Source organism: Anolis carolinensis, chromosome 1 (genome assembly GCF_035594765.1).
Source record: "Anolis carolinensis isolate JA03-04 chromosome 1, rAnoCar3.1.pri, whole genome shotgun sequence".
Lineage (NCBI taxonomy): Eukaryota > Metazoa > Chordata > Lepidosauria > Squamata > Dactyloidae > Anolis > Anolis carolinensis.
The window spans coordinates 244,979,412-245,004,578 of record NC_085841.1 but is presented as its reverse complement, the minus strand read 5'-3'; the positions used below and the strand labels follow the sequence as shown (position 1 = coordinate 245,004,578).

General features: G+C 40.1%; 1 protein-coding gene and 1 long non-coding RNA gene across 5 annotated transcripts in view; one reads left to right on the top strand and one right to left on the bottom strand.

The window, feature by feature from the left end:
• The window catches only part of gypc (glycophorin C (Gerbich blood group)), a 45,964-nt gene that overhangs the window by 5,408 nt on the left and 15,389 nt on the right, over window positions 1-25,167 (top strand). The gene's annotated exons all lie outside the window — the stretch shown is intronic.
• The window catches only part of LOC134295307 (uncharacterized), a 33,125-nt gene continuing 31,146 nt past the window's right edge, over window positions 23,189-25,167 (bottom strand). For all 4 annotated transcript variants that reach the window (XR_010001844.1, XR_010001847.1, XR_010001845.1 and 1 more), the window contains one exon: window positions 23,189-25,015. This is a non-coding gene — a long non-coding RNA (uncharacterized LOC134295307). The remainder of the gene's footprint in view (window positions 25,016-25,167) is intronic.

Genomic DNA, 25,167 nt, shown 5'->3' with positions numbered 1-25,167 from the left:
TGGGATGATAGAGACTGCAGTCCAATATAAAATGACCCATGTTTTGAAAAAACTAAACCCAGTGGTGCTGTCTTCTCAGAATGCTAGCAACTCTCTAGAGCCCCGGGCAGATTCCTTCCTATCGTTTGGTTGGTAAGGCTCAGGTCAGTATAATTTACTTTTCTCATAGGTGCCAGCACTGCTCAGTGATTGTTTGGAAGTTATGTTGCCTCTTATTTTGGGTTTCCTATTTGAAAAGGTTGTGCCATTGCAAGATTGCCTGAGATGTTTAGTTTTGCTATTTAGTCTCCCAACAATGCCAGTCTCTTTACTCAGTGTTCCCAAGTCATCTACTACATAGCAAACCAGACAATTTGTGAAGATTATCATCTTAGTTTTCTTCATTGCCAATTCATTTTTCTAAAGACAGCTCAGTCAGCCTCCTATCTTCTTGGAACACTAATAGGATGATGTGATGGTGGACTTGTCATTTCGAAGTTTGCTCTCGAAGATGTGGCCTCAATGCTAATCTGACATAGTCATTAATGTTCTAAGTACTACAGTTGGGTGGAAGGGATAAGAAGCAGGAAAGGTATTTAAAATCTGGATACTTCTCAGCAAACATCCTCTATTTTCTCCCACCAAGTCCTTACAGGAGTCTGTCTTTAACATTGTATGCACTTTTACATTCCCTTTTCTCCCAAGGTATTATAGAAGCTTTGTCAGCAGGAAGGGAAAGGGAAAAAAGGAAGTTATGGTCACAGGGGAGGAAAACATAAATCTTTCTTTTTCAACTTATGGCCTGGAGCTTTGTATGAATACGTATGCTGGAGATTTTTTTGTTGTTGTTATAAAGTCACTTCCTCTCTCAAGAGATCTCATGCCCTCCACACTCCCTGTCCACAACTCTTGTGTTTGCAGATGTCTCAGTGGATTTAGCTTTCTGAATTTCAAATAAGCACAGAAGTTTAATCTTATGCACCTTGATTCATGCACTGTGGGTTTAAACAAGGCTGTGCAGTGTGTGTGTGTGTGTGTGTGTGTGTGTGTGTTTAGTTGCCACTAGGGATTTGCCTTTGGGATATGGATATATACACACTGGTGGCATCTCTGTGTTACTTTTTTGCTGGGGAAAGTCAGACAACAGGGGCAACATACACAGCCCAGAGCACAAATAGATCCAGGGCAGAGTAGAGAAGGTATTTAAAGGCAAAAGCTCCTCTTGGGGGTAAGTTGCTTCACCTCTTTGTAAAGACCAGTTTCCTTCCTGTTGTGTGCTTAGCTCAGCAGTTGCCAAAGTTCCTGCATGTAACAAAATCAGATGGCAGAGAGCCATGAGCTACAGTCCCAACTCCAGTGCTGTGTCTATGCAATCCCTACACAATCCCCACCACATTCCCCTGGAGCTGGATGTTCCTTTGAGCCTTCCTCCAACACAACAAATTTCCTTTTCACTTTAACATACAGCATGTTATTTTTTATCACTTAAGTGGCAAAAACCTAAATGTACATGTGATATGTACTTTTCTTTTTAAAAAAATCTGACTGTTTCAGATTCTCTGCTGATGCTGTATTTTTTCAGTCATTTCTGTATCAGGATGGCTGTCCCTACAAATAATAGTGACAAGAATAAGATGTTCTATTAATTGGCATTTTGTTGGTACCTTAATTGGTACTTCGTTGATTTTAGGACTTATGAGGCCAGAGGCAAATAACCGAATTTGAGAAGATGAAATTCTGAGATACAGAGACTCCGTTTCTTAAGGTTATGCTATCAGAGAGAGGGGCTGTAAAAAACATGGTGGGAATTGTTTGCCAACTCTTCCTGAAGGCTCTTAGCTTTCCTCTGACAGCTACAATTTCATAATGTTGTAAAAGGATGGTTCTCCCCGTGATTTCTCCTGCCAGGATGGTTTGCCATGCAGTGACACTTTGACCCATGCAGTCTTGCTAAATCAATGAGATAAAGAATGTCCTATTTTTGTAGAAGAGATTGCTTGACCTGTATTTTGGAGCAACTGATCAATCTACAGCACACATTTTTGCCCGTTTCTATATTGCAATCTAATTATGAGTTCCATATACTCTAGCACAGTGGTTCTCAACCTGTGGGTCCCCAGGTGTTTTGGCCTACATCTCCCAGCAATCCCAACCAGTTTACCAGCTGTTAGGATTTCTGGGAGTTGAAGGCCAAATCATCTGGGGACCCACAGGTTGAGAGAACCACTGCTCTGGCAATATTTACAAATACAGTATTCTTGGTGTCTATATATTCTGCTCATCATGCGTCAGTCATTCCTCTTGTGTTGCAAACAATTGTGTCCTGGAAAAAATTAAATGAACAAGTCTAGTTTTTGAATGTTTATTGAAGCTAGAATTGTGAAGAGCAAAAAGTTAGATAGCCCTCTACAAACATATCAATGGAAAACTGCATATTTTAAAAAATCTAAAATGTTTTTAAACCTAACTAAATTTGGTCTAGCAAAATGTATATTTGGGATATATTGGACACCGTTACCCTTGTTTAGAAAGAATCCATGTACTTCAACTAAAGGTTGTAGATGTGATGGAGGTAATACTTCTTTGCGGTATATAATGTGAGCATATTAAGTAATTATCCCCTTTTTGACTGGAGGTGCAACAAGATACTGATTTTGTAGTTGAAAAATGTTTTGTTTTCTAAATGCAAATGTTATTTATTTATTTATTTATTTCCGGCATTTATACCCCTCCCTTCTCACCCACGGGGACTCAGGGCGGCTTACAACAGTTGGCAACATTTAATGCCAAGAACATAATTATAAAACAAAAGCAGTACATATTATCAATTAAAACTATAAAAAACATCAAAATACATTATAACATTTTAAACATATGTCAATTAGATCAATTTGTCTAAAAACCTCATGCTTCAGCCTTCAATCAAATGTTATTTTACATTTCAGTATGGAAGACAGTGTGTGGAAAAACACTGGGCAGCACCAGTACAAAAATAATTCTGCCACACCATGAGAATTATTCAAGATCAACCCTATTCCACCACTCACCTTAATGACTGTTTCCCTCTAACCAGGCATGTAGCCGGGGGGGGGGGGGGGGGGGCTTGATACATTTATTATTTAAACTGTTATGTTTATTCATATCATGATCTGATCACCATGCTCAATATATCCCATATGCATGAGGGTATTGGGATAATTATACAAAAGGTTTGCTAGGGTAAACCCTCTCCGGCTCAGATTCAGCCCCTCCCCCCCCCCCCGAACAAAATTCCTGCCCCTCCCGAAACAAAATCCTGGCTACGGGCCTGCCTCTAACCTAAACCTAGGCTGTTTCCAGACTTCTTAGTTGTGTGCCTTTAGCTACTGTGAAGCTGAACTCAAAGATAAAGGCACTGTGCATTGGCCAAGAAGAACACAAGAGAAGCAAATTTAGTTGGAAACAGTTGCGTTTGGAGTTGTGTTGAATGATCTCAAGCCCCATCTACAGTGCCATGTAATGTCATTTGAAACTTCATCATATGGTCAGTGTGAACTTATATAATGCAGTTTAACTGCACTGAAATGCATTATATAAGTCTACACAGACCATATAATGCAGTTTCAAACAGCATTATATGGCAACTAGCTGTGCCCGGCCATGCGTTGCTGTGGCGTTGTCTTGTGGTGTTGGTGAGAAATTGTTGAGGTAGTGGTGGTATGGAATGTCTGTTGTATGGTTATCTTTATGTTTAGTATGCATTTGGTTGTTTGTGTACTGTGAAAGTGATGAGGATCCTGTGTAGTATTGTATAGTATTTATACATTGTCCATGTGTTGAGAATGCTTGGATTGTGTCCTGCTGCATAGTAGAAAGGGTTGGGCTGGATGGCCCTTAGGGGTCTCTCCAAACTCTTGGATTCTATGCTTCTATTATTATTATTATTATTATTATCATCATCATCATCTTCATCATCATCATTATTATGTAGAGGCTGGATGGCCATCTGTCAGGAGTGCTTGGATTGTGTCCTCCTGCATGGTAGAAGGAAGTTGATCTGGATGATCCTTAGAGGTCACTCCAAACGTTAGGATTGTATGATGTTGTTGTTGTTGTTGTTATTATTATTATTATTATTGTTATTGTTATTGAGAGGCTGGGTGGCCATCTGTTGGGAGTGCTTGGATTGTGTCCTGCATGGCAGAATTGGGTTGGACTGGATAGCCTTTAGGGGTGTCTCCTAACTGTCTGATGGTATGATTCGATGTGTATCATTATTGTGCAGATATTGGATGGCCATCTGTCAGGAGTGGTTGGATTGTGTCCTCCTGCATGATATAAGGAAGTTGAACTGGATGATCCTTAGTGGTATCTGCTAACCTTAGGATTGTATGATCTTATTATTATTATTATTATTATTATTATTATTATTATTATTATTATTGAGAAGCTGGCTGGCCATCTGAAAGGAGGTGGAAAGAGGAGTTTCTGGAGGAGCCTTTTTTTTCCTTTGAGGCTTGAGTTGGCTGTTGGCGGGGTTTCCTCCGTGAGGAAATGTGCCTGGGGGAAGAGGGCAGCGGTGGTAAGAGAAGGGCGGTCTGGCTGGCCGAGCCCTTCCCTCCTTTCCCTCCCAGATGGTCTTTCCCTGGGTGATCTGGGTGGCGAGCGAGCGAGTGAGGAGGTCTTTTTTGCGGCTGCGGAGATGGCGGTATCCGTAGTCAAAGGGGCTTGGGTGAGTGAATGGGGCGGAATGGCGGGAAGCACGAATTGGCCGTTTTTGCACATGCGCAGATGGCACGGAGTCCGTAGTCAAAGGGGTTGGGTGAGTGAATGGGGCGCCATGACAGGAAGCGCGAGGAGGGCTTCTTTGAGCAAGCGCAGATAGTGCGTTGTGGGTTTGTGTGATTTTCTGTGTGCCTGACATGATCTTTCATTGTTTCAACCTTAAGGCATGGATGTTGTATTGTGTGGTTAAATTTCTAGGTTGGGGGATGTTTAGTTTTGCTGTTTTGCTCGGTGCCGCAATTCCATCACTCTTTTATATATATAGATGTAGGTGAGGCCTCTGTCAGACAGTCGGAAACTAAACTACCCACATGTTGTTTTTTAGTTTTCATCAATGATGGCCCTATGAATGTGACCCCCCCCCCCCCCCAAAAAAAAAGGCCGCCCTGCTCAAGTCTTTCAGACTCAGAGCTGTGGCTTCTTTGATTCAATCAATCCTTCTGTAACGCAGCCTTCCACTTTTCTTACTGACTTCCACTTTGCTCAGTATTATTGTCTTTTCCAGTGAGCTACATAATCTCATAAAATGCCAAAAGTATGTCAGCCTCAGTTTAGCCATCTTGAGTTTAGGTGAAAGTTCGGGACTTAATTATTTTGGAACTAGCCATTTCTGCAGTTCACAGTATCTGTAAAACCTGCCTCCAGGATCTCATTTCAAAGGAGTTGTGTTTTTTTTTCCTTTCAGTATTATTCAATATCCAACTCTTCATACCCATACATAGAAATCAGACATATAAATATTGCCACATCTACCTTGGCACTACTTTTCTGTGGTGGTGATATTGAATGCTCCAGAAAATTATGAGGCTATGCTGCTGATAGGGTCTCTCACGTCTGACAGCCTTTTGCTGAAAAGCCAAACTGAATGTGCCAAACAGTAATGGGAGGCAGCAGTAATAAGAGATGACAGTGCTGCGTTCAGAGAACTGAAACTGGGGATCTCATATGAAAAGAAATGAAAGTTCCCTTTAAAGGACTATAGCAATGTACTCAAGATATTTCCCTTTAGCAGGCCCCTTATATTGTTTTTGTAATTCTGGATTGTAGGGAGTGTATAAAAATGTGCCAGGAGTCAGTACCAGGTAGGAGATAAGAAAGAAGAGCCAAATAATGAGGAAATATCCAATTATCAAGGTAGATTTTGAACTAAAATAATTCAAAGCTCATTTTAATACTAAAATCAAGCCCAGGGAAGAGATGTTATTGTGTTACTGTCCCTTCCCACTGATTATATGAAATATAAACACAAATATACATGTGCAGAGATATATGAGCTTTTAGCAATTGTGCTGCTGTTACGCTAGTTTTGTGTAACTTTAGAAAATATTCCCTGGGACCTCTCTTTTGTGTAGACAGAAAGAAAGGATGCTGGACACCTCTCTGTGTATTTTTCATTGTACTAAACACTCTGAACAAAAGAACCACAGATAATTTTTGACATTAACACTGGCTAAAGATCACTCAGGGGTAACTGAAGAAGTTGACACTATGCAGACAGTGACAAAAGTGACCCACTCCTGAATGATTTTTCCCTTGAGGTTCTATGGTGGGTCTGTCCACTTAACTGTCTACAAAGGCAGATTAGATTAGTTGCTGGTTGATGAAGTCATCATAGTAGACATTCCCCAGTCTGATTTTGTTGACATCATCAGTAGATATCATCCATGCATATCTATTCAAATCTTGGCCTCATTGATTTCCTCGATAGGTACATATACAATTACAGCCTAAATCATTACACTCATTATGTAAGCCCATGAAATCATGTGTATTAGCTCCATCCCCTCTGCCTCTAGTTCTGGTATTCTTATCACGTGGAGAGTGACAAGTCAGATGGAAGAACTTCCCATGTATGTGAATGCTTTTCATACAATTGAAAATTAAAATAAATCATGGTCTCCAATCAATATAGCACAGCTATGTTCATCAGTGTTATAACTGGAGCCCCGGTGGCGTAGTGGATTAAAGCCTTGTGACTTGAAGGTTGGGTTGCTGATCTGAAAGCTGCCAGGTTCGAATCCCACCTGGGGAGAGCGTGGATGAGCTCCCTCTATCAGCTCCAGCTCCATGTGGGGACATGAGAGAAGCCTCCCACAAGGAAGATAAAAAACATCAAAACTTCCAGGTGTCCCCTGGGCAACATCCTTGCAGACGGCCAATTCCCTCACACCAGAAGTTACTTGCAGTTTCTCAAGTCGCTCCTGACACGGAAAAAAAAAAATCAGTGTTATGCTTCTGAGGATCCTACTAACAAAAGTATCTGTTTCTCATTACAATCCATCTTAGAGAATGATGATTTTTTGTGATAATATCATCCACTAAATCTTCTTTTATTTGTATAGCTTGCTAGATTGCTTGGAAACTTGGCTAATGCAAAATTAAGCTAGAACCAGCTGTAGCAAATATACCAGAGCTTTAAATGGTTACCAAGTACAATACAGAATACTTGCAAATAGATGGGAATCTGGGTGGTACGCACACAAAGAAAAAACATTTACAATAAGAACCAGCCCAAACTTGCATACAGAGAGTAAAACAATTGCTTTTTTTCAGTGTAGATATTTTTTCAGGCAATGATTTCCCTTTCAGAGTGCTCTGTATTTCAACTGTTGTTCTGTTGATCTGCAGGATATCACATGACACTCTGTGTAGTACTACAGTTTTAATTATGGCACATTGTTATTTGCTTAATAATTATGCCACCCTGGAATCTTTAAACTAAATAGCAGTATATTAATTCACAAAAAGTAAATAAATAAATAAACAAACAAACAAACGTGACTGCCCTTTTACTACACATTATAGCTTTTCATGTAAAATATACTACTGTTCAATTTCTTGACTAGTTAAGTGCACTGACCAAACCCCATCACCTGGTATTCAAACAGCATTCTCTAAATACTCTGAATATATGAGTAAAACTACGGCAGAAGGGCAGCATGCTAATGGTTTGTAACTGTACTGCTTAAAGGGCTGGTTCCAAGAAAAATGCTTGTCCCTAAACCATTTGCTGTCAATTCCTGGAAAGTTTTCAGAAAAAGAAAAAATAGTTTCAGCTAATGGTGTTGTAGCTAATGGTTTAGTGTTGGTTCTTGGCACATTGAGATACAAAATAATTGCTGATTCCCCACATCAGATAGCTTGAGAAGCACCGGTTCATAACATTAGGAGCAAGGAAGAGAGAAAGAAAGAAAGAAAATTGCCATCTCATAAGACTGGAAAGAGGGAAAAACTTTGGGAATAATAATTGGTAATAGATTATTTCCTTTTCATTCCATAACCACGTTTCACAGCCCTGCACTGTCTCAATTACTGTCCAATTGAAGTTGGTGCAAAGATAAAGTTTTATAAAGGGGAGGGAGCAAGGACATTGAAATTGCTCATCTTCAGCTAGTATCTGGAGAAAAAAACTAAGCAGGCACACAAGCCACTTAGTCAGACTTAGAATATGGTGAGAGATATCATGGATTTCCATCTAAATTGAAGACATTATTTCTCCATATCCTTCAAATGAAGTTTCTTATGCTAATGTTATGCAACTCTTTGTCTTACTTCATCATCTTCTTATTTTTTGGATGATGTAGTTCTTCTTTTTTGGCAATGCATTTGTGTCTACTCCAGATTCATTCCACCCACCCCATTCCTTTCTGCCTCCAGAGTCTCGTAATCCACACATCCTGTTTATGGGGTGTGTAAGCCAAGGGTGATTCCAGCTGAACTGTTCCACTTGTTCGGAACAAATCAAGCTTTTGCACTTTGGTAGCATCTGATGTTTGGTCACAGGACTGGTGAAGCAACAGTCTTGGTGGCATGCTTGCTTGAAGAGCTTCATGTCGGGGCAAAGGCATGATGGATGAGGCTTAGGCAAGGGGAACAGCCAAAGAGGGCTGAAATGAAAGGAAGCAGCCCGAGGCAAAGGTCTTTCTCTTCTCTTAGAGGCTTATCTTCCCCTGAAAGAGAAGGGCTGTGTTTTCTGTCTTGTACTGTTAACAACATTATTCAAGCAGCAAGTGAATCTTGTGTTGTGTTTTGCAGCCTCCCTGACACCCTGCCCCAGGCAGTAATGAGGAGATGAAATTATGAATTCCATGTATCTCCTCCGTGGTATTGCTTCTCAGGGAAAGCCTTCCTTGAATCAATGAGGTAGCATTCACGAGATACGCGTTGCCCCCACTCTTCTTTTTTAAACAACATTCAGACCGATGCTGTGACTTACACGTCCTGACAGCTGCCTAGAGGTGACCAATCAGAGCATGGAGAGGTGAAACAGTAGCTTGCCTGTCTGAAGTGCGACATGACTATTTTTGTCAGATGGGTAATTGTAGCTATCTCCGGGCGTCTGCTACACATGTCCTGTAATTAAAGATCCTGCTGGTTATTAATTCCACCAAAGCTATTCTCCCCCCCCCCCCTTGTAGCACAAAAGAAACTTAACTTTTTTTTCTACCAAAGAAAAGACAAAGAAAGGCAACCAGTGTAAGATCAATGCTAAGAAAAGGAGTATCTGAAAATCCTGGAATTCAATGTATATATCCCTCTTTCTTAACAAGTAAGTATTTCCAAACTCATTACATTCAGGACAACATAATAGTAGTGGTTCCCAAACTTTGATCCTCCAGGTGTTTTGGACTTCAGCTTCCTGCCCCTGGTTGTTAACCAAGCTAGGGCTTCTGGGAGTTAAAGTTCAAAGGACCAAAGTTTGTGAACCACTGAAACAATGTAAAGCCTAATAATCACATAGGAAGAGCCAGGCTGATAAGACCATAGGATCATCTAGCCCAACATCTAGTTGCCAACTGGTTGCCTGAAGTCCACAAGAAGGCAGGGCATGAACGTGAAAGCGTACTTGCACAAACATTTCCAAGAAGTTGTTATAAAGCCTTGCATCAGGACTATATTAGATAGTGATACGTTTATTACTATCCAGCTATCTTGAGTTTGCAGAGATGGTCTTGAGAAGTTCAAGGCTCAAAAGGAGTTTGTACTCAAATCAGCAGGAAAGGGAGGAGAAGTGGGAGAGAATTTTACCTTTCCCAGTAGGCTCTGGCAAACACAAGCCACTGCAGCCTATTCTAATTTGCATATTGTTCTTCCTCATTAATGGCTTCTGGCATCTTGACTAGACTATGGGGTTTTGTGGACACATGTGTCCCAGTTTGCATGCTGGAGAGTATGGTATGACTGAGTATCCCTTATCCAAACTGTTTGGACCCAGGAGTTTTGCATTTCAGATATTTTTGGATTTTGGTATACCTGTATTTGTATATACATACATAATGAAACATCTTGGAGATGAGCCCCAAGTCTAAAAATTAAATTCATTTATATTTCATATACACCTTATGCACATAGCCTGATAGTAATTTTAGACTTAATATTTTAATAATGTTGTGCATAAAATAAAATGTGTGTGCATTGAAGCATCAGAAAACAAAGGTGTCGCTCTCTCAGCCACCCATGTGAAAAGTTTTGGATTTTGGACTTTGTCTGATTTTGGATTTCTGGATAATGAATGTTCAGCCTGTATTGAGTGATGGTAACTTGGTATGTATGTGTACATGTTTGATTTTTGTGAACAGTGACCACTTCAGAATGTTGTTTTCTGCTCTGTAGATAATGTGAGCTAGTAAATGAAGTAAAAGCAACAGCAATATTAATTATATGCTTTGAAAAAGGAGGTGTTAATTGTGACTTAACCAGTGACAACTCGAATTAACATCAATTTAAAATCTATAACTTCAAACTGTTTTTGCATGCCATACACAACAAAAATCCTTTCCCCCAATATTTCTACTTAATCAAAAGCTCTCAAAAGGCTGATCAGCACTACTACAGCTAAATGCCTTCAGGTGTGACTCAGAGGAAGGCTGTCTTAATGTGGCATAACTCGAGGGAAAACCTGGATTCTGAATCAGGTTCTCCCCAATGTAGAGGCAGTCAAGAAAACTGGGCTGATTCCTAAGCAGAACCAGCCATCATATGTTCCCTAAGGCTAAGGCTGCAAAAATGTGGGATGGAGTCATCTCACCTCCCACTCCCTATTGTGTTATGAGTTTGAATTATGAGTACAATAGAGTCTCACTTATCCAATATAAACGGGCCGGCAGAACGTTGGATAAGCGAATATGTTGGATAATAAGGAGAGATTAAGAAAAAGCCTATTAAACATCAAAATAGGTTATGATTTTACAAATTAAGCACCAAAACATCATGTTAGACAACAAATTAGGCAGAAAAAGTAGTTCATTACACATTAATGCTATGTAGTAATTACTGTATTTACAAATTTAGCACCAAAATATCACAATGCGTTGAAAACATTGACTACAAAAATGCATTGGATAATCCAGAATGTTGGATAAGTGAGACTCTACTGTACTCTAAAGTGAACTTATCACAGTATTTTCATGGCAGGATTTGTTCAGGGAGGATTTGACTTTACCTCCCTCTAAGGATGAGAGAGTGTGGCATGCTCAAGGTTACTACTATTTCTTTCCACTTTATTAGAATCATAGAATCATAGAGTTGGAAGAAACCTCATGGACCACCTAGTCCAACCCCCTGCCAAGAAGCAGGAAAATCACATTCAAAACACACCCAACAGATGGCCATACAGCCTCTGCTTAAAAGCCTCCAAAGAAGGAGCCTCCACCACACTCCGGGGCAGAGAGTTCCACTGCCAAACAGCTCTCATGGTGAGGAAGTTCTTCCTGATGTTCAGGTGGAATCTCCTTTCCTGTAGTTTAAAGCCAGTGTTCCGTGTCCTAGTCTCCAGGGCAGCAGAAAACAAGCTTGCTCCCTCCTTCCTATGACTACCCCTCATATATTTGTACATGGCTATCATGTCTCCTCTCAGCTTTCTCTTCTGCAGGCTAAACATGTCCAGTTCCTTAAGCCGCTTCTCGTAGGGCTTGTTCTCCAGACCCTTGATCATAATGCTTAAGCATTATTACCTTTTCCAATGAGTCACACCTTAAATCCAATCGGGGGGGGGGGGGAGGGAGATATAGATTCAATAGGTATTGGTAGATAGGGCCAACATACTAAAGTTTTCATTAGACATCCTCTAATGAGAGTTCAGACTTGATTTGCTCTGATATCTATTTTTTTGTCCTTTTTGTAGTCCTTAATATCTGTAGAACTCTTCAAAGGAGTTGGTTTTCTTCCTGTCAATTTCTTCACTGTCCAGCTTTCACAGCAATGCATAGAAATTGAATTGGATGATGCTGACTTTGATATTTAATGATACAGCAGAGGATTTTTTTTCTAGTTCCTTCATGACAGTATCAGTTCTGAGCAGGCCTGTAGCGAGGGGGGGGTTTAGGGGTTCAACCCCCCCCCTGAAATTTTTCAAGTTATAAAAAAAATCTCATTTACTCATGAATTTTAACTGGTTAACCAAATCCCCATGCTAAGTCTATGAGATGCAAAACATTAAGAGTCCCTCCAGGCACTATCTCAAGCAGATATTGACAGGTTTGTAGCGAGGAGGGGTATGTGCTAGGGGTTCAACCCCCCCCCCCCCCCCCGAAATTTTCAAAACCCCTCCCGAAATTTTTTTCTGGCTACGGCCCTGGTTCTGAGAATGGATATTGTTTCACTTTTATCTGGGGGAAAGAACAATTCAGCTAAACTTGATTTAAAGAAACAGATGAACTGAATGTTTTTCCTGTCGTGTATAATTAGTGTTGTTTTTAAATATTCATTTAATATCTGACATTATCCACAGGGAAGAAACAATATTTTGAAGTTCTGTGTATGTGTGTGTGCCTGTGCCTTCCAGTTGCTTGTTGCAACATCTCAGTTAAATATATAATCTATATTAAATTGCTCAATACTAGTTTATTCTAGAGCAGTGGTTCTCAATCTTCTTAATGCCATGACCCCTTAATACAGTTCCCCATATTGTGGTGACCCCCATTTTTGTTGCTACTTCATAACTGTAATTTTGCTACTGTTATGAATCGTAATGTAAATATCTGATATGCAGGATGTATTTTCATTCACTGGACCAAATTTGGCAGAAATACCCAGTACGCCCAAATTTGAATACTGGTGGGGTTGGGGGAGGGGAAAATTATTTTCTCATTTGGGAGTTGCAGTTGCTGGGATTCATAGTTCGCCTACAATCAAAGAGCATTCTTATCTCCACCAACAATGAAATTGAACCAAACTTGGCACACAGAACTCCCATGACCAACAGAAAATACTGGAAGGGTTTGGTAGGCATTAACCTTGAGTTTGGGAGTCGTAGTTCACCTACATCCAGAGAGCAGTGTGGATTCAAACAATGATCAAACTTGGCACAAATATTCAATATGCTCAAATTTGAACACTGGTGGAGTTTGGGGAAAATAGACCTTGACATTTGAGAGTTGTCGTTGCTGGGATTGATAGTTCACTTACAATCAAAGAGCCCCTTGAACCCCACCAACAATAGAATTGGGCCAAACATCCCACACAGAACCCCCATGACCAACAGAAAATACTGGTCTTTGGTGACCAGTTCATAACTGTGGACTGAACAATAAAAAATTCTTCCTACATATGCCAGTTATATAGTCAAATCTAGTATAATCAATAATGGACTTGTGTAGTTTGTAGGCCAAGATAATGGAGCTCAATTATGATAGTAGTTCTGTGATGTTTCACAGACCTACAAACACGTGTCATTTGGCTCATAATATGTAGCCACAAGGTAGCATTGTGCTCTATGGAACTCAGGTTGTGTGCAGGCCTTAATGAAAATGATGTTTTAAGCTATTCAGGGTGCTAATCATAGAATCCAGAGGTTTATGGCAACTCTATGAATTAGACTTCTGTGAACTTTATCATCAACAGCCCTGCTCAGATCTTGCAACTTCAGGGCTGTGGCCTCCTTGATTGAATCATCTACTTGGGTTGTGGGCTTCCTCTTTTCCTACTGCATTCCACTTTAACAAACATTTTTGTCTTTTCCAGTGAGTCATGCTAGCTTGGCAAAATCAAGTTTTGCCTTTGGTCTTGATTGTGTCATAGGTTTGAAGTTAAATGGAAAATGGCTATGTTGTGTATAGTTATAGAAGCCATCATTTCAGACTTTCTGTCATTAATCTTTCTTAGGTGTATTTAATAATCCATACTCATTCTGAACAAATTAGTAGGGTTTGACTTGACTGGGTGTGGAATATCTTGCCCATCAGATAGCTGTCACGTTATCATAAGCTTTATAAATTTCATTATTCCACCCATGTAGAACTCCAGTCTTGTTAACTATAGCTGACTCTAATCAATTGGAAAGGACTCTTGCAAGCTTTGATTCTTCTGTGAGTGTCATCCAGAATACTTCATAGGTCTGCTGGAGTCTACAGAGCCATGCTGTGGGTCTAGTCGATTAGGCTTTTACCAGCAAGCACTTTCACGTGAAGTCGGGAATGAAAGGCAAAGGGTGGAAGGATGAAATAGTACCACACTTAAAAGAATAAGGCTGCAGTCCTGCACCTGCTTACATTGGAAGAAACCGCATTGAACTCAGAAGGACTTACGTCTGAGTAGATACATGTGGGATTGAACTGTCAGATCATTTTCAAGCTGTGCTGCCTGAAAACTGGCAGAAACACCCTGCTAAGCTGGCCTTAAAATATCTTCTCATGTGCTGCTGTGACAGCAATATTTCCAAGAAGTTGTAGGAAGTTACTCCTCATACCCACCCTGTTAAAACATCAAAGGGTTTAATACTACTTTATAACACAATATACCTCCCTCAGCTTTCCTTTTGTTCTTTGCCAAAAAAACAGCAGCTTTGGCTCAGGTATACTGAATGAGAGTTTTCTAAGAAACATAGGTCTGTTTGCCATTGTCTCAAAAAGATGTAATGGTGCAACTTTCTACTTTGCCTAGTTTACAGCAGCACTTAGGTCAGATTTGGTTTCACAAGGAACTTGAAGTTGGAGTAAGTTGGACTATTTATTTATTTATTTACCGCATTTATATTCTGCCTTTCTCACCCCAAAGGGGACTCAGGGTGGATCACACCACACATACAAGGCAAACATTCAATGCCTCATCATAGAACAAAGACAGAGACAAATGCAGCTCCGAGCCGGCCTCGAACTCATGACCTCCCGGTCAGAGTGATCTATTGCAGCTGACTGCTTTATCAGCCTGCGCCACAGCTCATAGAATCCTCCACTGAGCATAACCAAATTGACTAAAAGTTGTAGTCCAACAGACTGAATCTCTGGATAGGCCTAGTATTCCCATACCCCCATTGATGTGAATACACCAAGGTTGCAAGTCCACTCCTGTTCCTTTTTCCTACACAGCCCACTATTCCTGATAACTTCTCTGAAAACATATATCCCATACTATGCTTTTTCAGGTTTGCTATTTAAACATAATTTGCATACATTTTTCATATATTACAAATGGTAGTAGGGGCAAGATGAATATGTGCCTTTAATTCATGGCAACCCCATGAATTTCATAGTACTTTCTTAGGCAAGGAATATTTTTGAAGTGGCCTGGTATTGACTTCTTCTGAAATACAACCTACTATACCTGTTATATATCCTCTGGCAGGACTGACCCTGCTTAGCTTCCAGTATCAATGGTCTATTGTGCCTTGAAAATATTAATGCATACGGGACAAAAATAGGAGCCTGAAAATATGGCAAGGCCTTTTCATCCCTGCTACATCCCACCTTCTCTCTCTCTTGTTGAAGATATCATCACCATTTAAAATGTAATCTATTCTTACGTGCAATATACATATCTATCTATCTATCTATCTATCTATCTATCTATCTATCTATCTAACTGCTCCATGCGGTCATGCCAGCTACATGACCTTGGAGGTGTCTACGGACAACGGCTTAGAAATGGAGATGAGCACCAACCCCCAGAGTCAGACAATTGACTAGACTTAATGTCAGTGGAAAACCTTTACTTTTTATATAGTATATTCTGCAGCTTCCTGAAGAAATGAGGTTAGTGATGAAGTTGAAAAATGGTGTTGAAGAGAGCCCCATAAAGGGGGGGGGGGGTCAGCTAGACTTCTTATTTACACTGATCTCAATGTCATTATAGTTAGGATTATATCATTATAGTTGGGACAGTATTTTACTCCTCACACTAAACCTACTTTCCTTGTCTGAGTCACTGGAAGCAGTGACCTCTACTGCTGATTTATGTCCCATTACTTCAGGTTTCCAAGGGTGATTTATTAAGTCAAGCATCTTCAATTTCTCTCTCTTTTTTCCCTTCTCTACCTACAGGAAGATCATGTATCCACAATCCCAATTTTTTTTAAAAAAAAACTGTGAGTGACCGATTGGAGCTTACACAGTATAAGATTATCATTTGTCAGGGCTGAAATCTCACATCTGAATCCATTCTGTTCAAAAGCAAGTGTCTCAGTCACTGCTGAAATGATCCTGTTTTATATACAAATGGCTATCCATTCACAGCTTGAAAATATTAACTCATCCACACCAAAAACAACAAAACAGCACAAGGAAATCTCAAATGCAAACTTTGATTTTTGTGACTTTATATAAGGGACACCATTTTACTTTGGCATTGTATGTAATAAAGACTTCAGAGTCCATGGATTTTGGTATCCATGGGGTTCTGGAACAAATCCCCAGTAGGTAGTTCTGGAGAAGGAAAACTGGGCTCCTCTTAAATCTAGTTTTCTCCTTATAATCCTTCCTGTCAGTGGTTAAACAGACAGTTGCACATTCTCTCGTTGGAGATATGAGAAACATTCCTTGTTGTGTTGGCTTTTTGCTGAATCTTCCCATGCATTTTTCCAGCCCTTGCTTTAATTTCTTTCTACCTGTATGGAAATCTGTGTGCATTTCCCCAACTGTAAATATTTTATTTGCATTTTTAGTAGCACATACTTCCATTGATCACATTTGTAAAGGTATGTATTTTATTTATTCACAACACTACAAATCTCGAAAATGCACAGATTTCCATAGCAAGATGCACTATGGCCTTCTGTGGTCTTTGGGAGATGTAAAGTAGGTCAAGTATTTCTACTGTAACAAAATTCTTTTTCACCCCCTTCCTCTTCCCATCATCCCAGTCTTCAACAGCTATTGAACCAACTGGGGCAGAGACCTTGTGGGCCATCCAGTCCAACCCCCTGCCAAGAAGCAGGAAAATCACATTCAAAGCACCCCCGACAGATGGCCATCCAGCCTCTGCTTAAAAGGCTCCAAAGAAGGAACCTCCGCCACAGCCCGGGGGAGAGAGTTCCACTGCTGAACAGCTCTCACAGTTCAGAAGTTCTTCACTATCTTCCTCTAATTGTTTAGTCATATCATTGTTTATCCTTTATTTCTTCCAGTGAGTCTTTTATTTGCCATGGAATGATGATGTCAAAAAGGTCTTATATGGCCTAGCTAAGCCTTTCTGATCATTGTGGGTTGGGATCAAAATGTGGAACAGGGGTTTTTTTGCTATGAAAGGTCACATGGTGGGAGACTGAGCATCCAAGGATTCATACCAAGATATCAAGTGTCTTATAATATAACTCAAAGCCTGTCTTTCACAGGAATAGGCTCAAATACCTGCTTTGCCTTCATCCACATTTACTTTCTTCCATTTTCTCAATTCCCAGAATTCTGGGAATTACTGCCAGACCACTGAAATATGTTGTTTGTCTCTTCCTTGTGGTATGCATCCAGAAGGTGAACCAAATGGAGCAGATCTTTTCTTGGGAAGTGAGGTGTCTTCCATTCTCTGGTCCCAAAGTCTGTAGGCTGCCACTTGTTGTTGGTAGTTTCACAAAGCAGAAGGGACATTTGAGTGCCAAGTCCTAGTCTGGATCTTATTTTGAGAGAGAGAGAGAGATTGAAAATCAATTTCTTTCTTGCAATTTCTCTTGTGCACATTGTTCTTTTCTCTATTTTGTCTACTTGATGTCTACACAGAGGCCTCCAACTTTACTAATTTTGAAAAGTTTTAGCTTAAGCAATATTCATCTTGGGCACACAGAGGTTAGAAGATCAACATCAATTTTCCCCCTGTGATCCAGAATAGAGATGCAGCCTTGCTGTTTTCTCCTCAGATAAGGGTGTTGTTGTTTTCTTAAGCCCTATCTTCAAAAGACAGGAAGCTTGTTGAAAGATAAAATGCTTCCTGTGTGGTGCTGCATATCACAGGGGATATAAAATTCTCCACAGGATTGCAGGGTCTTGTTTCCGAAGCATGAATCATCCCCCAAGACTGAGAGGAAGTTTCCAACAACATTTCTAAGTACTCTTGTGGCACTGAGCAGTCAGTCTGGAAATATGTGGAGCACTTCCCCAGGAGCAGTTAAATAGCTGTTCTGTCAGTACCAAAATGTTGTCACGACCCAGGCTACAGAGCACCAATAACCATACGCAGAGGCCAGATTCTATCTAATATCTTTATTAAGGAAATATATAAAGTTAGTAAAAGCAAATGTAAAAGTTAGTCCAGAAGCAGACCTTTCAGGAAAGGTCAAAATTAGTCCAAAGAAACAATGTCCAATATGAAATATTAAGGTCCAAAGTTGTAATCCAATAACCGAAACACTCACTTTGCCAGGCAAAGTGAGGGGAGATGACAAGGTCCTTTAGTCCATGAACTTGAGCTAGGCTAGGAAATAACTTGATACTTGAAACAAGGCTTGAAACGTGGAACAAGGTAACGAGGAACAAGAACAAGGTCCGTGGAATAACTTGGTAAAATCCGTGAAACAAGGCAAGGTTTAGTCCTGGGAAACAAGGCAAGGTCCGTAGGTAAACAAAGGCTGGGAAACAGGAGCGAAGGCTGGAAACAAGGCAAGGCTTGAGCAGGAACGAGGCTTGAATCGGAGCGAGCTGTCCAGACACCACTCGCTCCGGAGGCTGACGAATTGACTCCGCGAAGTTACTACGCGGGTAAAACACCTATATAGAGTCTAACTTTCCCGCCGAAGCAGTTCTCTGGGAACCAGAAACGAAAGCTAAACTCTGAGACCAGATGTTTGACTCCTTAAAGATTCTCACGAAAAGCAGACTTAATTGGGTACATTCTTAGCTGCTATTCTCGCACTCCTGCGCGAAGCTGCTTCCAAACCCCTCTGTTGTTTACAAAACTCATGGCGAGAGAACACGGGAGATGTAGGCTCAGGGTTTATTTGACATACTTCTGGGACACAACTTTCTTGCAGGTGCAAGGTTCCCAGATCTGCCTGGGAAAGATCTGGCTGAGAAGATTCCAGTTCTGACTGGGAAGGTAAAAAACCCAAGTTTTCTTCTTCATCAGGCATTACAATGTCATGAGCAGGACTACAAGGCCCATGAGTCATCACAAATGTAAGTGTTAGAGGCAGCACAAAGCTATCTGCATAGCATCCCATATGTGCAGTGTGCTTATGTGTATGTCTTTCTGAGTGGGTGAGTGGACGCAGTTCCTAACACGCACATGTTTTTTTTTTCATGTTACAAATACAGGTTGGCACTTTTTAGATTTACCCAATAACAATCCACAGAAACTTGAGGCAAGCCACATTTAGTGCTACCAACTTTATCATGGCAGCAATGTTGTGCAAAATGGAAGCTTGCTATCATAGTTCATAATTTGATTAAGCAATGTAACCAAAGGTCTGTTTACACCTGAAACACCTGAAAAAATCCTTATTCATGTCAGGGGTTCAAAAAGCTTGAAATTCCCTGATGCACATGAGGGAGAGCCTGTCTTAAGCAGCAACATGCAACAAACTCACCATGTGAACTTGCTTTCAGAAAATTCCCCCCATTCACACTATTGATGATCACTTGTTAATGGTTACATTGCTTTCCCCCACCTTCTGATCATGTATGCGAATCTATGTAATTCCAGTCATGCATGTGAATATATGTATTTCTGCCTAAAATGTCTTCAGTCATCCTATTATGCAAAGTTTGCTAATACTGATATAAATGATACCTTGACTTAAGAGTTTAATTTGTTCTGTGACTGAGCTTTTAGCTCAACATGCTCTTATCTCAAAGCCAATTTGTCCTTTAAAATGCTTTGAAAGGTTATTAATCTGTTCCGGCCCCCTGAGCCTCCCCATTTTTCTTACGTGTTTTAAATATAACAAAATGTACTTTATAAATAAGAAAAATTATATAAATGCACATTCACGTGAAACAATAAAAAGAAAGATCAACTTTAAAATGGTAGAAGCACAAAGTTGTGACAAGGAAGCACAAAGGACAAAGTGAGGAGACAGAAGCATCATTTTCTTCATACTGTACTCATTCTAGCCTCCCTCCCCTTTTTTGTTCTCTCTCTTCATGAAGCCAAACAAACCAGGAATAAAAACCACGCAAAATCAACTAACTCAAAGTTCCTCAAAGCAGACAAGAACAAAGTGGACAGCAACCTCCTAAATCAGGCAAGAGCACAAGGCACAGAGGCTGGCCCTTTGAAGCCCTAAAGCCCTATACTTTGGCGCTAGCTGTCCCTCTGGTGCTACGCTGCTTTTATGTCAAAGTAAAACCCAGGCTGAGTGACAGCTCCAAACTCAAAATGCTCTTAAGTTGGGATACTCTTAAGTTGAAGTTCCACTGTACTAGTATATTGAACTGCAAGTATCTGCATTGTTATTTATTCATTCAGTCGCTTCCAATGCTTCGTGACCTCATGGACCAACCCATGCCATCACCAGCTCCTTCAAGGTCAAGCCAGTCACTTAGGATACCATCCATCAATCTTGCCCTTGGTCGACCCCTCTTCCTTTTTCCTTCCATTTTCCCCAGCATCATTCTCTTCTCCAAGGTATCCTGTCTTTTCATGATGTGGCCAAAGTACTTCAGCTTTGCCTCTAATATCTTTCCCTTCAGTGAGCAGCTGGGCATTATTTCCTGAAGTATGTACTGGTTGGATCTTCTTGTGGTCCAAGGCACTCTCGAAATTTTCCTCCAACACCACAGTTCAAAAGCATCTATCTTCCTTCACTCAGCCTTCCTTGTGGTCCAGCTCTCGCATCCATAGATTACTACGGGGAATACCATTGCTTTTACTATGTGGACCTTAGTTGCAAGTGTGATGTCTCTACTCTTCACTATTTTATCGAGGTTGGTCATTGCTCCTCTACCAAGAAGTAAACATCTTCTAATTTCCTGGCTGCAGTTTGTCTGCATTCATTTTTGCACCTAGAAATACAAAGTCTGTCACTGCCTCAACAATTTTCTCACTCTGTTTGCCAGTTATCAATCAGTCTGGTTGCCATAATCGTGGTTATCTTGATGCTTAGCTGCAACCCAGCTTTTACACATTCTTCTTTCACCTTTCAGCCATCAGAATGGTATCATCTGCATATCTAAGGTTGTTAATGTTTCTTCCAGCAATTTTGACTCCAGCCTTGGATTCATCAAGCCCTGCAGGTCACATGATGTGTTCTGCATGCAAGCTGAATAGGTAGAACAACAATCTCTTGTTCTATTATCTATATCCATATGCTTATGTTCCTTGGTGGTGCCCTTTGATTTTAATTAATAAACAGAATTACATTAGTATGTAGGCTAAAAATTTTCAGAACCCTATCTTTACCACTGCATACATGTTCATTTAAAAAATTGTTGGTGAATTTAAAATTAATGATTAAACTGTGGTCAAACTCACTTCCTGGCAGGGATGATCACATGAGCTATTGGCTATTGTCATCTCCCACAAACCAGTTCGAACCACCCCTAACTAGATCCAACACAAAATTGCCGATCGCACACATACACACATCTAGAACTCAACTGGATCTTCATTCAGAATATGGGGTTAGTATGTGAATGTTTGAATGTGAATCATCATGAACATTGTATGAGGTTAGTAGCCAATACAAGATGAGCATGGATCTCTTTGTCAATGTAAATAATTAGTAAAGAATGAGGATACCAGAACAGTGAAATAGAATAATGGGTGGTATCAAATTAGGTGAAATATGGCAGCATTGATGTAGAACAGTGATACTCAATCTGTGGGTCCCGAGATGTTTTGGCCTTCAACTCCCAGAAATCCTAACAGCTGGTAAACTGGCTAGGATTTCTGAGAGTTGTAGGCTAAAAACACCTGGGGACCCACAGGTTGAGAACCACTGATGTAGAACAACAGCAGAGAGTTTTGGGATGGACAGAGAACAGAATTCAAAAATGAGATCATAAAATGGTTGATGGTCAAAATATCTAGTGAATGGATTAGTTGGATATATTGAATCAATATATGTGGTTACCTCCAGTATGGATGACTGAAACACAGGGGTGGATCACTGGAATCTGATGTATGTACCAGGTTTTTTATGATATCAGAGCAGCAAAGCCAACATCAAGTAGAAGAAAATGACATCTGTAATACCACTGTGGTATTAGGGATAGGTGAGGCAATAGCATTAAGGATACAGTCCCATATATACTTACTTGGAAGAAAATCCCACTGAATGAAGAGGGGTTAATTCTGAATTATATAGGATTAAACCATAAAATGGACAGGACAAGAGAGGGAATTAGAGGTCAAAGAGAAGAGCATAAGATTGAAGAAGTAAAGGGAAAAGGAGGAATTGATTGTTATAAATACTATAGACCAGCATTTCTCAACCTGGGGGTCGGGACCCTGGGTGGGGGTCATGAGGGGGGTTTTAGAGGGGTCACCAAAGACCATCAGAAAACACATATTCTGATGGTCTTAGGAACCCAAATGCTTCCAGTATTTTCTGTTGGTCATGGGGGTTCTGTTTGGGATGTTTGGCTCAATTCTAACATTGGTGGGGTTCAAGGGGCTCTTTGATTTTAGGTGAGTCCCAGCAACTACAACTCCCAAATTTCAAGGTCTATTTTTCCCAAACTCCACCAACGTTCACATTTGGTCATATTGAGTATTCATGCCAAGTGTAGTCCAGATTCATCATTGTTTGGAGTTCACAATGCTGTCTGGATATAGGTGAACTACAACTCCAAAATCCAAGGTCAATGCACACCAAACCCTTCCGGTATTTCAGAATGCTCTTTGATTGTAGGTGATTGTAGGTGAAAGATTATTGCCAGCCTCTGCTTCAAGGACTACAAGTAAGAGTACTGACTGATCTTTGTAGGACTCAGTGGATATCCAGTATAAATAGCCGATCTTCTGGAAGCACCAATGTAGGACTGGGTGGCAAACTGATGCTGATACTAAATCCAGGAACTACAACACCCAAACAACAAAATCAATCCTCCACCAACCCCACTAGTATTCAAATTTGGGCTTATCGGGTAGTTGTGCCAAATTTGGTCCAGTGAATGAAAATACATCCTGCATATCAGATATTTACATTACGATTCATAACAGTAGCAAAATGACAGTTATGACGTGGTAACGAAAATAATTTTATGGTTGGAGATATCCATAACATGAGGAACTGTATTAAGGGGTGACGGCATTAGGAAGGTTGAGAACCATTGCTATAGACAGACAGACAGACAGACAGATAGACAATTACATTGTTTATTTCTCTAATTCTTTGAGATTCCAGCAATATTAGAGGTGTTTTATACAATTCCAAAATGTATTTATACAACTCAATTAAAAATGTTTATTGGAAACAAAATAACTGACTCTCCCTCACATCTACTCTCTCTTTCTCTCTGACATCATTCCAAGAGTAGCAAACTACTTCTTTTGCTTGCAAAATTATTTTAAAATTGCATGAAAATGCCCTATTAAAAGCTCACATAAGAAAGACACTTTTGGCAACATGCTGTACAATTCAAAAACATTGTGTGCTTTGAAGGGAACCTGTCTCTTTTCCTACAGTTTCTAATCTATATCCCTTATGCTTTCTGCTATAGCTCATGTCATGCTATCTTTCCTTGAAAAAAACCCTGTCACTTTATGCTAAAATATCACACCACGATTTGTAGACTTTTAAAAATCCCACGTAATGCACTGACAGAGTCCCATTCAAATTAAGAATTTTGATGCACATTTATACAAAGTATTTTAAATCTTGGATTTCAGTAATCTTAATCCAGAATTTCAGGATAGTATGAACATATCAAAGTACACTAACTCCTAGTTGTCTGGGTTATGGTATCAATCTCAAGGAATAAACAGGATGATTCACTGTCACCAGATTTCATTTGGTCTGCCTTTCAGAAAAATGTGAACAAGGAACTGCTGTTGTTTTCCTTACCACAATATTTGATCTTTGTTCAGTGTGCCTCCAAGAACATTGAAACAAAAGAGCATCTATGCTCTGGGAGCTATATACCAAAGTGTATCATCCCGCCTTGATCAATAAGCAATGGTACCACACGGAAACGCGTGTTGTGGCTCATGGGGAATATTGCCTTCCTTTCATTTGTAGAAAGCCTGAAGAAAACTAAATCTCTAGGTTAATTAATCTTCCCTTTCATTTCTGGATGTGCCAGCAATAGCGCTGCAAGCTTCAGGGGGAAAAACGGTGGCAGTTCCACTGTATTTTAAAGCCAAAGGTGGGCTGTTTGGATTATATGGAGTCTATTAACATAATGAAATTAATTCATCAAACACTCTACAGTTTAACTATGTTACTTCTATGGAAAAAAAACATTTCACAAATGCCCAGGGTCTGTAATTTTATTTGGTACCGATGCAATTAAATATTTGCATCTGAATGCAATTTGAGATCCAATCCCATTCACGCTGAATGGCCATTAGTTGCAGCATGATGAACACTGGGCCTTAAGTGTTTTGATTTCAAAGCAATTGGTGCATTTATCTGCATTTTTCTTTAACCTCGCCTTTTGAAGGCAAGCCATTTACAGGCACCAAAATGATCAGTGTGGTTGTTATTTTCCCTCTTCCCACCCACCCCCTCACCATTATTATCCTTGTAATAATTTAGCATATAAATGGAGGCCAAATTATTCTGTCTCCTGTCCGGATTGACAGATGAGAAACTGTTCCTTAATTTTCAAAGAGCAGGGCTGATGAGTTTCCCCATCTCTGGGAAAACGGAGATGCTTTTTTTCAGCAGAAAGAATGTCAGATTGATGAATTTGCTCTGATGACCCCTTCAGAAGAGTGGATGCCAACTCTTATGGGGCACCAGAGTTAGCAGCAAGTATTTAAATAGATAATGGGTAAAGCTTTAACTCTACAAAGGTATGTGCATTTTGAGTGGAACACTTCCAATATAACTGGAGGCGAGGGCTGTTGCAGGTTTGCTTCTTTGATGTATCGAGTTCAAGGCTGTTTTACACATTATGCCAAGCTGAATTTACTTCTTCCACTGTTCCTTCACATAATGGAAACTCACAGCCTCTCTTAGCTGCCCCTTAAATGTAAGAAGACAAGGCCATCTTTATTGTATTAACACATTAGGATTATATTTATACTCTTAAAACCTTTTCAAAAAACAGTGCAAGGTGTAGTGGTTCAAGCATTGGACTGGGATTTGGAAAACCAAAGTTCTGCTCGTCAAGATGC